Source organism: Phyllostomus discolor, chromosome 4 (genome assembly GCF_004126475.2).
Source record: "Phyllostomus discolor isolate MPI-MPIP mPhyDis1 chromosome 4, mPhyDis1.pri.v3, whole genome shotgun sequence".
NCBI classification, from domain to species: domain Eukaryota; kingdom Metazoa; phylum Chordata; class Mammalia; order Chiroptera; family Phyllostomidae; genus Phyllostomus; species Phyllostomus discolor.
In genome coordinates, this window is record NC_040906.2 from 205,719,566 (window position 1) to 205,735,164 (window position 15,599).

At 54.3% G+C, this 15,599-nt stretch overlaps 1 protein-coding gene across 1 annotated transcript in view; it reads right to left on the reverse strand.

The window, feature by feature from the left end:
- Positions 1–15,599, reverse strand: part of PRKN (parkin RBR E3 ubiquitin protein ligase) — a 976,089-nt gene that overhangs the window by 330,374 nt on the left and 630,116 nt on the right. The window lies entirely within an intron of this gene.

Sequence of the window (15,599 nt, forward strand, 5' to 3'; positions counted from 1 at the left end):
TGGAAAAAAAACAAAAAACAAAAAACCCCTCGGCATCCTAGGAAGTGCCCGCCTGGAAAGCAGCTGATTAATCTGAGTTACTAATGATTTGCTAAGGAGGCACTGTGTTAATCACAGTCGCCGAGAAGTAGTTACTCAGGGAAAAGTTGCAGGGGAGACACAGCTCAGCCCCTTGCACGGCAGACAGCGTTGATGCGTTTTTATAACCTTGAACGATGACCAGATACAGACCGTGAGACACTGATGGAGCCGAACGGGAGCGCACTGATGAGGGCAGTCCCAGCTCCTGTGTACACGGCCGACAGCCCGGTGCACGCTGGGACCGATACAACGTCATCATCGGGCAACAGAGGCAGGATAAACACTTGCGTGCACCAGACAGACAGCAGGTTAATCGGCGCGTGACGGCGATGTTACGTACGTAGGACGGGCGGTGAGAGGGATGTTCGGTAAAACCGTGACAAGAGGCCCGCTGGCGTGGCTACAGTGAAGACCCGACAATAGCAAGGGTTGGTGAGGACGTGGGGAGACAGGACCCCCCCTTCCGACAGTGGGGTATATATAGTGGCACAGGACACTGGAAACATTTAAGGACTTTCTTAAAGTGTTCGGCACACATCGCACGGGACCCAGCATTTCCTCCCCCAGGTATCCAACTGAGAGAGACCAGGCGTGTGTCCTCACAAAGACATGTGGGCGAAGGATCGCAGCTCCCCTGGTACTGACTCCACCCTGTTAATGCCCATCATTTGGAGAGAAGAGAAATGAAGTGTATCGTATCCATTCAAGGGGTTTTGCTCACCAAGAAGGCACACACATGCCACAACTCTGAAAAACCTCAAAATAATCATGCCTAGCCCTGGCTGGCGTAGCTCAGTGGATTGACTGCGGGCTGCGAACCAAAGCGTCGCAGGTTCGATTCCCAGTCAGGGTACATGCCTGGGTTGCAGGTCATGACCCCCAGCAACCGCACATTGATGTTTTTCTCTCTCTCTCTATCTCCCTCCCTTCCCTCCCTAAAAATAAATTTAAAAAATCTTAAAAAAATAATAATCATGCCAAGGACAAATAAAGCAGACACACGATTATGCATAGTCTGGCTCCATTTCTATGAAATTTCTAGAAACAGCAAAGCTCCATCAGCAGAGAGCAGATCGGCGCTTGCCTGGGGCCGAGGCGGGAGTGAAGATGTCACAGCTCCGCATCGGGAAAGCTCTCAGGGGGACATGAGTTCTACATCTGGATTGTGGTGATGGATGTACATGGCACAGAGTTCACCACACACCTACACCAGGTGATCGCTGAGACCCCCCGCCCCCACACCCACCCCTCCCCGTCCCTGACCTTGGCAGCCCATGCCCTACTCCGCACCACCAGAACCCAGCAGGTCACCGCTCAGCTGACATCCTCGCTGAGTCCCCAGACATGCACACATTCTGCCTCCTCTTCTTTCAATTTGCACTGAAGGGAAGTTGCAAACTTGCAGGAAAGGTATAAAAACAAGACAATCAACTGTCAGTTCTTTACCTAGGTTAACCGCCTTTTACCACATTAGTCAAAGTGACTATCGATTTAGTATATGAATACACATATGTTTATCAGTATATGTAACACTATTGTTGTATGTTTGCCGGGCGGCTGGAGAGGAGGTGGTAGGCGCTGGAGCCTGTGCCCTGAGCAGCTCAGACAGTGTCTCCTAAGGCAGGAGGGACTCTGGGAAGTAGCCGCCGAGCGGCCGTTGAATTCCGCTCACGGACGCTCTGGTCCCATTGATGGGCCGCACCTGGCCGGCTGCACCTGGCCCAGCCGCCCCTCCCACCACCTGCGCTCTTCTGCCACTGCACCCGGGGTGGGGGGGGGTTTGCTCCCTCGTGTGGATCCAGGCTCTGTCACTTAACAGCTGTGGGGACAGGCACTGGCTCCCCACCCTCTCTGCGGTTCATTTGGTAAACGCGGCAGAAAAGGAACTGTCCTGTGGGATTTCTGTGAGGCCGGAGTGCGATGCTGTAGGTCGGGAGCCTGGAGGATGCCCAGGGCAAGGGAGGCGCTCGCAGGCACTCACTGCTCCGGGCACGCGCGCTCGGACTCAGCGCTGCTGCTGCTGCTCCTGCCATCCCCGCGGCAGCTGGCGCTCCTTCCTCAGGCCCCGGCCGACCCCCTTCCCTGCCCCCCACACCTCCCAGAAGGCCTCGCTGACCTCGGAAGGAATCCAGGGGCCCTGCCCGAGCATCTTGAGGCTTGGGCTTTCCCTCTAAAAGCACCTCCCACATTTCTTAGAAGCCTGTTTCCATCGTAGCTAGGCTCTAGCCTGTGTCTGAAGTCCTGGTAATCACCAGTAAGTCTGTCCTAGTGAACGTCGTCTGGCGTGCGGCTGAGCCCCTGGCACGGCACCAGGCCTTCACGCGTGCTCTTGGAACCAGCGAGTGAGTTTCAGTGACTAAGAATTCGAAATGAATTTCAGGGTCTAATAGGCAAAGTAATTTTCCCGAACTGGGCTGGTAATTGCTTTTTCCAGGGGAAAGTCCCGATCGCTGAGATGGAGCACACACACACTCATTCCTGGGGGCTCAGAAACGCCCCCCCCCCTCCACCCCCCGGGAAGGCCCTGTGCGCGCGGTGGGAGGCTTCAGGTTCGCTACCTTCATGCTGTCGAGAATCACGAGGGGATTCTTTCTCCCGAGCAGCGTGTCTCTGCATCTCCGTGGCGTGCAATTCCACGTTAGATTTGTTTCTGTTAAGCACAGTTCGCAGGCAGGAAGGGGGGGCCATGCACTGGGTGCTCACAGAAACAGAGGGCACGCAGGGGAAGTGCGCAGGCGAGGGCAACCGGGCTCTCCAACGCTGCCGCGCCGCGGGCACGCCCCCAGCCGGGGCTCCGGCCGCTGGGGCAGGGGAAGGTCGTGCTCAGAGCTCAACGGACAGAACTGTTGAGGCCAAAGGTCAAGAGTCACTGAGACAGATGTGGGGTTTCTCCTAAGGAATTCAGGGGGGATGCATCAAACCTCAGCTGCATAATCGAAGAAAGCTTTTTGTTTAGGTTTATGAATGAAGGTTTCTCAAATTCAGCCCTATCTAATGATTACTCATACTGTAAAGCTGTTCACATTTATGTTCTGCAAATTCCAAGTATATAAGAATTTCCGCCCTGGCTGGCGCAGCTCAGTGGATTGAGCGCGGGCTGAGAACCAAAGTGTCGCAGGTTTGATTCCCAGTCAGGGCACATGCCTGGGTTGCAGGCCACGGCCCCCAGCAACCGCACATTGATGTTTCTTTCTCTCTTTCCCTTCCCTCTCCAAAAAATAAATTAATTAAATCTTTAAAAAAATAAGAATTTCCCTGGTAGGCTACTATGAGCTGTACTTTTCAAAGGTGAATAGAATAGTGTGTCTTTGACTTCAGAGAAGTGTTGTCTAAGAGTTTCTTTAGAAACTCCTATTTATAGACAGCTTGATACCTAAGAAAGATTCGTATTCCATTTCATCAGTCTGGTTCACGTGACGTGGGCTTGTGAGAAAACATGCTACAAAGCGACCAAGCCACTCTCGAACTTCAGGTGTCCTTGCCCAGACTCCACACACCCAGTCACAGCATGAAGTCCTCCAAGTTCATGGGCTCCACGGGGAGGCGCCCGGTACGGATGATGCCCTTCCTGGTGGCTGGTGACAATGACGAAGGAGGCGGTGACGGCGGCCACACTTGCTGCGTGAGCACTCGCTCCGTGCCGGGCATCGGGCTACGTGTCTTTCTAATCTCACCCTACGTCTTCCTCACGGCACTCCTCTGAGGTGTACACTCATCACTCTGACTTAAAATGAAAAATGAAGAAGCAAACTGGGGCTGAGAGAGGGGCCCGAACTCTGGCCAGGTCGCTCGGTGAGTCGGGGGTGCTCTTGGTGGGAGCTGAATGCGGTCCGTCGGTCTGTCTGCCCGAGGAGCTCCCCAATGACTGCGGTGTGTAGGTGCCGCAGGCCTGCCTCTCAGGGGCGGGGGGCCGTGGCCTGAGGGACCACCGGAGCCGCCCCATCATCCTGCCCGCTGGCCCGGCGGAAGACAGACCGTGGTCTGTTATCTACACAGTCCCGACACACGCGGGCCGGCCAGCACCTGGTGGGGTCTCCCTGTTCTCCCTTCTTGTAGCGTTTGTCTCACTGTTTCAACTTGACCTTCCCACTGTGGTGCTGGATGAAGGTCCCCCCATTTCAGGACGTACTCTCCCCGCAGTCAGGGCAGACGTCTGGCTCCGCCGGCCACCAGCTCCCCGGGACCCCGAATCTCTGAGCGCACACTTGCGGGGTGCACGAGGCCTGCCATAGGGGGCTCGGGCTTTTGTACAGCAAGCCCTTTCCTTCCCTGGGCAGCCCCGGGGGCACTCGGCCTAGTGCAAGGCCGACCTCCAGGGCCCTTGCCTACCGATGTCAGCTCACTGCAAACGTGAGGAGCCCTCCGCCCAGGGGGCTGCTCCCTCTCACCCGCCGACGGTTGCGGCCCCACACGCAGGGGAAGGGGCATACTTTAAAATGGGACACGCGCTTTCTTTGAAACTCACCCTAAATCCAGCAAGAGCTACGAGATGATAGGACTGCCTTTCAACATAAGACACTCACACGAGCTCTGAGGCGCGACAGAGCATTCAGACAGGATCCAACCCAGGAGGGCTCCCGCAGAATGGGACGAATCAAGGCTTCGGAGGAGGCCCCTGCAATCTTTGGCTCCCCCTGTTATAAAGACGATAATTCAGATGTTGATATGCAAGGCCTTGATATATGAGAACATTTAATTCTAAAGCCAACCTCTCCTGGCATGACTAGCAGGCAAGAAATTAAAGCTTTGGGTATTTCGTGGGGAAAACTAAGATCATGCACATATATCGAGCTGAAAACACACAGCTACACCACAGCAGAGGGATCGCTTCCCGTACATGTCTCCCGGGGTTCCCACTGCCGACTTGGTGAGGCGGGCGTTATTTACTTCAGATGGATGGATGAGTAAACTGAGGCTCTGAACGCAGTTAAGAAAGTTGGTCGAGGTTACGCGCTTCCCCAGTGGGGTCTGCTCACTCTCCAAGGCGCCTTACCACCACTCGGCCTTTCGAGTGAAGATGAGAGAATTTCTTAAAAGCCTGTCTTGAACAGATAATGAAAAACAGCCTCAAGTTCCTCAAAAAGTTAAGCCAAACATTACTCTGTGGCTCAGAAATTCCGCTCCTTCATACACACCCAAAAGAAGTAAAAGCGGTGACTCAAACACACACCTATCCACAAGTTTCCATAGCAGCGCTACTCAGAGTAACCGAAAGCGGGGGATAACCCAAATGTCCATCAGCAAGCGAGTGGAGAGCCGCACTGTGGCACGCCCTTCCCCCACGGCGCCATTCAGCCACAGAGAGACATGAAGTCCTGGCACACGTGCCAGCACGGGTGGCCCTGGTAGCCGCTGTGCTAGGTGGAGGGCGGATGCACACGGCAGACGGTGTGTGGTCCTGTGTGCATGCCGAGTCCGGAACAGGCACCTCTCTTGAGTCAGAATGCGGTTTAGGGGGCCCAGGGGCTAGGAGGCACGGGGAGGCACGGGGAGCCGCTGGAACGGGCTTGGGGTTCTATTTTGGGACATTAAAAACGTTCTGAGTAGTTAGAGGTTGTCGCTGCCAAACACTGAGAAATGTGCTAAACGCTCCTGGATTGTTCGCTTTAACGTGGTTAATTTTATGTTGTGTGAGTTTCGTCTCAAAACAAGATGGTCTCAGAGCACTTCTAGCAATTATATGATGGCTGAATAACTGGGACCCATGTGTGTAACCGAGTAACCAAGGAGGGAGGGCATCCTCTGTGTTATGCACATTGACTTCTCAGTGAGAGGGACAGTCTTCACCGCACAGTGGGGCCTTCCCGAACCCAGCGCTCCCGCCGGGCAGGGCTGCACCAACCAGCCAGGCCGAGCACCAAAGCTCGGGCGGCGCAGGGAACCGGGCGGGTCCCACTGCTGGCGCCAGTTTGTCTCGGCATCCACAGGTGAGGATGGGGCTAGGCCAGATGAGCCATTGCTACCTTGTCTTCTAACCTGAAAAAGTTTGAGAAGTCACTACTTCATCTTGCCTACAACAGCCACCATGTTAAATACTGTCCAGGAAGTGCCTGTGGAAAAGCAGTACATTAGGAGTGGTTAAGTGTGAGAACAGACAGAAATGAGAGAGGGCTGTGCAAATTTCGGCTGAGAAAGTTGCCGCAAATTCAGCAATCTAGGTAAACGCAATGGCTTGCCACCGAATGAGTTTTGCCCCCTGCCCCTACGTGGCTGAGCACCTGGTGACAGCACTAATGTGCCCGCACGTCGCAGGCGTCCTGAATAACTGTGACCGATTAAACGACGGGTCGGCAGAGAAGTGACGTCAGCCAATCACGTCCAAGTCCTAGTCCAGGAACCAGTGAGCCCACGAAGGTGGCGACCCCCAACCCCCACGGAACGCGCTATCTTTGAGATTCGCCACGGAGCCCCAGGAGGCCACCAAGGCTTGGCCTTCTGCCTCGCAAACACAGGGACGCTGCAGCAGTCAGGGCCGGTGGGCGCTCTCACGTCAAGAGCTGTGTGAGAAGGACGGTCTGGCTCAAACCAACACGGCCTCCCCAAGGTGACCTGGGATCGGCCAACAGAAAGGTGCCTGAGATGGCGCGCTGCTGCAGAGAGCCCCCTGCCGAGGGGTCTTGCCTTCGGGGAAACGCTGACTCGGACCACTGCAGGGCAGAGCAGCGGGCGCGGCCCCTCCCTCGCCCTCGAGACTGCACCTGTGTCACTGCCCCCTGCTCAGCCTGCGCTGGGACTGGTGGTTTTCCTTCCAGTCCTTTTGCGCATCTTCCTGAGGCCTCAAAAGCTAACAGGTGAAATGCAGCCTCTGACATGTATTCACTGTATGTTTGTAGGAGCGTGACTTTTTCATGTCTGAAAAAATTATATATATATTTTTAAAGATTTTATTTATTTATTTTTTAGAGAGGGAAGGGAGGGAGAAAGAGAGAGAGAAACATCAATGTGCAGTTGCTGGGGGCCATGGCCTGCAACCCAGGCATGTGCCCTGACTGGGAATCAAACCTGCGACACTTTGGTTCACAGCCTGAGCTCAATCCACTGAGCTACGCCAGCCAGGCAAAAAAAAATTATATTTTTAACAATTTAAAGAAGGCAGTGTCATCAGGGGATTGGTCTTGACTTTGGAAAATACCAAATAGGAATACTAACCAACTTCTGGTCCGGGATGTTTGGAGACTGAGTCAAAAACATGAGGGCAGGTATTAAAGATAATTTGGGGGCAGGTGGGGGATTTTTTAAAATATGAATGACATTTTAGATAAAAATAATCAAGCGGTTTTCTCAGGAGTGAAGTGGCGTGTGGTAAGGAATAGCGGAGTTATCCTGGGTCCTGCGTGCCCATGTATCACACAGTCAACTGTCTCAATACCTTCAGCTTAACCTCAGAAGAAACAGGTGTAATGCGTGTCTGTCTGACTGAGCAGAGGTGGGACCGTGACAAAGCCAAAGAGACGAGACACTGTTGGGAGGAACGGGGTGAGCTTGCATGGATGTTCAGTGTAGCAGTCTCTCAACTTTCTTCAGGTTGAAATTTTTTTAAATAAAAACTTGGGGCAAAAATAACAAAAAATGAATTACCATGTATTTAAAAAAAGTTGGGGCCCTGGCTGGTGCGGCTCTGTGGATTGAGCGCTGGCCTGTGAAGCAAGGGGTCGCCAGTTCGATTCCCAGCCAGAGCCCATGCCTGATTTGTGGGCCAGGCCCCCAGCAGGGGGAGCACGAGAGGCAAGCACACATTGATGTTTCTCTCCCTCTCTTTCTCCTTCCCTTGTCCTCTCTAAAAACGAATAAATAAAATCTTTAAACACAAATCCGTAAATAAAACACTGGGGATGGACAGAATGTCCCGGAGACCCGGAGACCACAAGGCTAAAGGGCGCCGGGGCTTTGGACCGCACGGAACACGCCCTCTTTTTCTCACACGCTCAGCCAGCGTGGCGTGTGCTGTCCATGCACCTTCGCTCCAGAAGCTTTATAAAAGAGTAATGGATTTCAGTTCAGGAATGCAAGTTCACTGTCATCCCAGAGCCCTCAAAAGCAGAGCCAGAGAGTGACTGTCTGGAAATCAGGATGTCTATGCCACCCGTTCGCAAGTTAAATCCCCGCCACCTCCATCTGTGCACTTGGAAGGCAAGGCCCCCCGAAAGCCCGGATTCTGCCGGGGCAGCGGCAGCCTGGGTAGCAGCCCTCAGTGGTGGCTCTCACACTGGTGTGCTCGCCCCCTGCACACATGGGACCCGCCCCGCATGGGTAACACCGGAGCGCTGCGGCCGAGACACACCTGAAGGATGCCCCCGACTGATTAGAAGCGTGGGCAGAGACCACGACACGGAGACGAGACCAGGAAAGGCTATGTGCGAAGACAGGTGAGGGTTCAAATCCGGGAGAAGGTCGACGTCAGTGTTGTGAATGCCATCCAGAGACACAAATTTTGGCCCAAGATTTCAGGGAACACATTTGATCACGAAACGCATAAACGGGCGCCGGCACAAGCACAGAGAACAGCAAAGGTATATTCCTAGGAATCACTGACAACTTGAAATACCATCCCCTGCCTGGGGCCCACTGGCAGGGCTGACGATTTCAGACCGTCCTCAGGGACGACACACGGAGGGGACCTCCGGGGACAGGCAGATGGGCCGCTGCTGCTGCATTTGCCGAAAGCTCCCCCGACGCAGGCATTTAAAACCGCTCTGCTCAGCGAGGCTTGGCCCTCAGACACCACCTTGTGCCCGGGTTTAAGTCTCGGGAGGCGGCGGTCGGCCAAGGTTCCTGGGGCACTGACTCCATAGGAGGAGGCGCCAGGGGTTCGATGGAGAGACACACACACACCTTTAGGGAACAAACTCAGAGAGACAAGACAGCCGCCGTCATTTACTGGGAATCGCTGAGACGGAGAGCACAGCCTAAGACAGAGACAGGGAAATGTCGTGGGGCATCCGCGATGGAGACAGGCAGCAGGCACCCTGGACGCGGAGGCAGAACAGTACTGTGGTGACCACGGGGGAGGGATCCTGAGGAGGAGACTCAGGTGAGACATGGGCAAGGGCGGTCATTCGTGGAGACTGTTCTTTCTTTCTAGACATTCAGGGAAGAGGAGAAATCTTTATTCTCTTGTAAGTTGCCCGTGACACGTTTTGTCACAGAACGGCTTCTTCTAGAATCAGCTAACACACCATCCAACTTCTCTCCATGCTTTCGTAAGGCAAAAAGGACTTTCATTTAAGGTTTAAGATATTTTAGGCCAATTAACCTCGATAGTGAACTTGAAGATTTTCCATTAAACCGGCCGTCCATCAGCCTCGTACAGACACGTTCCGCTCCTCCCGCCCGCGTCTGGGCTGCTTGGGGAAGGCGGCGGGAGGTCGCAGCTGATTTGGTCAAATCAGAGAGAAGAACGGACGCACCATGAACACTCTGTTTTCTGTCCTTTGTCAAACGTTAACTGACGTATTTGGTACCAAGCACTGTGGTAGTGGATGAGGGAAAGGGCAATATTTCTCTTATTTTCATTTAGCTCACTTTCTACAAATACACAAATGAATAAGGATCTTTTAAATATAAAGTAGTGTGTGGACAACGTATTCTGGATAACGTAACCATTTGGCTTTATTTCACCAACTATCATTTAATGCTTTGAAAGAGTTTTTGGAAGGGGACAGCAGACAGCACGTGGGATTTCTCGGGGCTGCGGGAAAATGCAGCCACGGATGGCTCCTGCCCCTCCGTCTCCCGCCACCATCTGTGTGATGCATGTTCTGTACCAGGCTGGAACCTCAAGACGGTGTCCCTAAAACTCTGCGACGGAAGCCTTCAGGGAGCCGATGGCGGGACGGAGGGCTGGGGAGGGTCCTACAGGGAAGTGTGTAGGGCTGTCTCAGCTCCCTCCTACCCCGATGCCTTCCGCATGCCACCTCCCTGCGAGGCCTGTGCCTCCCCTGCAGCTGAGCACATGGAGTGGTGGCTCCCGCAGGCCTCTGCTCGTGGTCGTCCTTCCCTCCTGCGTCCGCTCCGGGGCCCCTGCAGGTTCCGTGGACGCCTTTCTCTCTTCCTCCCTCGGCTGCGATGCTGGCACCCTGCCCTGCCATCTGTCCCTGACTGTGAACTTCTCGAGGGCAGAGGCTCACTCTCTCTCCTCCGTCGGGACAAGCACAGTGACGCTGGCTGTAAGAAGGGTGTCACCGGGTTCTCAAAACAACAGAGGAAAGAGCCTGCCCTGAAGAGTCGCCTTACCTACTAACCTGCCTCCTTGTGGAGCCCAGAACAGGAGGTCAGGTGACTGACTTGAACATGGCTAAGGAGCTTACGTTGGAAGAAAACAACCCTTTTCTGAGCCAGAGAAACGAACGGGTTAACTTTCGCTGCATCTCTGAGACCTATTTCCTGGTACAAAGAACGCAGAATGCATGCGGCATACACACGCTTCAAAGGAAACGAGCTATTTGCATGTTTACCTAAAGGAAAGGGGAAAACATGTTTTATTTTTGACCTTTCATCCTCAAGTTATATAGGAAGAAGATTAAATTTGCCTGTACTGTCAGTGTGCCCCATTTAGAGCCTAGAATCATAACAGTGGAAAATATCAAGATTGACATTCAGGCCTGGCGCATATAAATAACCTTTTAAGAAATTATTGAACGAGAAGCTGAAATGGGAGAGGAAGGCTCAGTTATTGGAGACCCAATCGAAACATGGTTTTCACAATAAGAATCAGAAATCACCGGCATCCTATCCCTTGCATACAGAAATTAGGGTGTTGTTTTTTTTTTTTGGCTTGTTTGTTTTAGCAAGGTGAGGGAGAAAGCTCTGTTTCTCTCAAAGCCCAGCAGTACAGCCGGTTCAAGCGTAGATCACGTTGCTGAGTCAGCAGATGCCCCAATGCCCCGGAAACTTGGGATAAAACGAAATAAAAGCTCTTGTTTACCTGAACATTTTCCTGCTATTAGCATCAGACCCAGTGATGTTCCTCTAACTGTTAGGGTCCCTGGGTGGAGAGGTATGAGAACCAAGGTTCGAAGTCAAGGTCAAACACCAGAGAGAGCTCACTTCTGCCTGTCCACCTGCTCCCACCTGCGCCCACCTGCTCTGTCCACCCCTGCAACCCCCCCACCTGCTCTGTCCACCCCTGCAACCCCCCCACCTGCTCTGTCCACCCCTGCAACCCCCCCACCTGCTCGGTCCACCCCTGCAACCCCCCCACCTGCTCTGTCCACCCCTGCAACCCCCCCACCTGCTCTGTCCACCCCACACCTCTAATGCGATGAAGGCCTGGGCTCGCACCTGCAGCAGAAAGGCGCACATCACGTCGCCATGCAGAGCGAGCCTCAGTGCTGTGCAGATTCTTCTGCACTGAAGGCAACCAACACCCTGTGGACTCCAGGGGGTTTCTGCTCCCACCCTTTACTGCCTAGAAGAACGCATGGTAGGAGCCTGGTCCACAGCAGAGTTTAAACCCCGAATGACTGTACGTATCTGCGTGGCGAGGCAGACCTGTACTCACTGCACGCGCTGCCTCCCTGCAGCGACCTTGTGCAGCCCCGAGGTGCCCCCCCACCCCTAGGTCTGCGTGTCTTCCATGTCTCCATTTCCCTCCCGGTCTCTGAACCGCTCATGGCTGTGGGGTCCCCGTACACATGCATGTAATTGAATTTGGTCATTTTCTCTTGCTAGCCTGTCTTATGTCTGTCGGACTACTGGACCACGCCGTCCTCATCGCTGTTAGCGGCATCAGCAACAACAGAATCAGGAGGAGCCTGTGAGCGTGCTCAGCAGTGCACCCCAACCAGGGTGCTCAGCAGGGAGTCCGTCCCTGCTCGCTCCGGTCCCCGACCTGGAGTACGAGCCTTCGCTCCTCACTCTCCCCTTTTCTCCCCGGGAGCGCTTCACTGCATCGGGGCACGTTGCGTGCATTTTCCACCGGTTCCCTCCAGGGTGGTCAGTGATGGAGACCCTGTCTCGTCCACAGATTTCACACCGAGCGGATTTAATGTGCTGGTCTCCTCTGCTGGGGCCATTACCCGGGTTCAGGGAAATCAGAACCTCAAGTCATAACAGCGCTCCTGGTTTGCAATAATTTTTTATCGACTTTCCGATTATTCAGTAGCTTGAGTTTCATTTCTCACTCATCAGTGAGTCATGGCACGGCCCGTGTGGCTCTCTGGGAGAATGCCTGTGCCAGTTGAAGCCAAACACGGCCTGGGCAGAGGCTGCCCGGGTCCTAACAGAAGGGCTACCAGTACGTTCTCCTCGAATTAGTGCAGCTGTCTTCCAGTGGGCTTTCTCCCCGCCACGCCCCGCCCTCCTGCAACGCCACCCAGCAGACGCATCCTCCCGCAGCCCCGCTGGGCAACTGTCAGTCTGCCTGGGGCCGCCGCTCCCGCAGCCCCCCTGCACACCCCACACGAGCCCCTGAGAGCGCGCGCAGACCCCGCCTCGCTCGACGTGAGCCTGTCTTCCCTTTCAGCCTCGGTTTCTCTCTCACGCACACACACCAAGTGCAGCCAAAACAGATCACGGGCTGAGACACAAATGTCTCCTCTTCTCACGTCTTTGCTCGTTCCCTGCCACCGCGTACAAGGACCTTGCCCCACCACCCGCCCAAGTCCTGCCTGGACCCCACGGCTCAGTTCAGAGCACCCGGACGCCACCGGGAGGCTGGGGGTGAGGGCGCGCCTCTTTCGTGGAGCCCTAGCAGTGCTGGGCTCGCAGGTCCCGTCACCTTGTAGGTTTTAAGCTCCCTGAGTCAGCTCGCTTTTCCCTCCCTTTTTTTTTTTTTTTGTATCTCCCACCATCTTGCCAAGCACCTGGGAATATTTTTAAACTTCTGCACGTTATCCCTCCCATCAATGATTTAGGGTGATGAGGAACGTCTCACGGTAAAGACCTTGGTTCTATGGCTACTTTCATGCTATGTACCACTGAGCATTCCCTTCGCATGTTCTCGACAAATATTTGTTATCAAAATGAGTAGGGTGTGTCACTTTTTTCCTTGAAATACAAGCAGACATTTTGTGTACCTAGGAGATGTCAGAGTATTCTCAGTATTTTGATAAAAGGCAGTAGTTTCGCATAAATAGCACAGTCTTCGAGCCTATGACGACTGGAAATGGTAAGGTTTCATATTTAGTATGCTTCTGAGGTGTTTTAAATTTAAATCGATTTACCTGGAGGAACCATTGGGCAAAATGATATCTTGGTTCAGAATCGTTAAGACAAATTTAGATAAAAATAAATAGGATTTTACACATCTGTGCAGATTTATATATACATGCATATACATGAAGGTGTGTATCTATCTATCTACCTGTCTACCTACACAAACACGCACGCAGCCCTGGAGAGGCAGACCGGGGTCTGCCTGGAGCCCCAGCGTTCGGGAATGCCTCCTCCGTTCCAGAGCGTCTGCGGTGACGCTGATCCCGTGCCCCGGCTGTGCCCCGGCCGACAGGCCCTCCCGGAGGTGGAGGCCATCCATCCCTCCGAGAGCCAATCAAACACACTCGTCTGTTCGGAGCTCGGTTATTTTTCTGGCTTAGACAATCTGCTCGGAGAAACCTGTTCTTCCGAGGTGCCGGAGAGCCTCGGGGAGGCTCACCTCCCCCGCTGTTAGCCCGAACTTCGGGGGAGGAGGGGACCCAGGCGGCAGTCCCAGCGTCCGCGGGAGGGGGAGGGTGGGGTCAGGTAAAGTGCCTGCCGTGGGGACACCCGGGAGCCGCACGAACGAACGAGTGAGGTTTGCGGGCCGGTCCCTGCCTCCGAGGCCCCCGGTGCAACATCCAACATCGTCGAGCGCAGAAAACAAGTTGCAGGAGGAGGAAAGAGAGGGTCTGTCCGACACTGGGGTGCTCCCGCGTCTCCAAGAAGAATATCCCCTCATGTGTCACTCCTATTTGTGGACACGCACACATGCGAGTGTGCAAGTGTGGGTAAGTGTGCGTGCGTGTGCAGGTGCTCCCGGGTCTGTGTGCGTGCGTACACGTGTTTATGCTTGCATGTGCGATGCATCTGTGGAAACCGTATTTATGTGTGTGTATATATGTTTGCAGACTTTTTATGGAACCATGAATAAGAAGGTATTCTTAAGATAATCGCTGCTTGATACGAGACAAAGGAAAGAATGAAAGGTTCCTTCAGTCTGTTAGAGATATGTGGCATCTGAGACACTGAACCAACAAGCAAAACAGGGACAGACACAGAGATGGACAGCAGGTGACAGCTCAGAGGGGGCTGCAGGGTGGAGGGACGGAGTAGAAAGGAAAAGGACCCATGGACACGGACAAACAGTGTGGTGACTGCTGGGGGGTATAAAGGAACTAAATGGTAATGGAAAAAATACAATAGAGATTAAGCTTTTAAAAGAAGAAACATGAGAGAGTGTGCACGTGTGTGCATGCATGCACGTTTCCTGGTCTGTGTGGCTCAGTGGGTTGCAGCATCGTCCCATAGACTGGAAGGTCATGGGTTCGATTCCCGACAAGAGCACATGCCCAGGCTGCAGGTTCTGTCCCCGGTCAGGGCTCCTGTGTGAGGCTGCTGACCTTGTCGATGTGTCTCACCCCCCCTCCCCCCTTCCCTTCCCTCTAAAATCCACAAGCATGTCCTCAGGTGAGAGTACCTGTATTTTCTGTAGGAGTGCGAAGCTGGCATTGTTTGGGAGTCTGCCCCGACTCATGCGTCAGTCCTGCAATGCACCTGCAGCCTTCTCCTAGCGATGGCCATCGTCTTACAAACGCTCACGGTGCGGCTGTGCATGCAGTCTCCTGAAGACACAGTCCCCGCGGTCTCCGCGGACACAGCAGCGCCCCCAGCCCACCCCCGTGGTTCCTTCGCACCTGCCTGGCCCCGAGACCCAGGCGGGTGAGCACTGGGTCACACTCTGTCCACGCTCGTCTCGAACCAGCCCCGGGAAAATGCCACGCCTGAGCCACTGATAAAATGCTCTCATCTCAGCTGGCTGCCGTGGACCCGGGTCTGGAACTCCCACACCGCGCAGGCCACTGGAGCTGGTTTACGAGGGGGCAGCGTGGACCCGGGTCTGGAACTCCCACACCGCGCAGGCCACTGGAGCTGGTTTACGAGGGGGCAGCGTGGACCCGGGTCTGGAACTCCCACACCGCGCAGGCCACTGGAGCTGGTTTACGAGGGGGCAGCGTGGACCCGGGTCTAGAACTCCCACACCGCGCAGGCCACTGGAGCAGTTTACGAGGGGGCAGCAAAGCTCCCTTTCTGTGAATCAGAGTGGCAGCACAGTGCTTACATTTCAAAGGGGCATTTTTCCCTGGAAAAGTAATACAGAATCACTTTTTTAAAGGTTTTATTTACTGTTAGTGAGAGGGGAAGAGAGGGAGGAAGAGAGGGAGAGAAACAAGGATGAGCTGCCTCTCACACATGCACCCCCTGCCAGGCACCTGGCCTGCGACCTAGGCGTGTGCCCTGACCGGAAACCGAACTGGTGACCTTTGGGTTCGCAGGCTGATGCTCAGTCCACTGAGCCACACCGGCCAGGGCTACAGCTACTT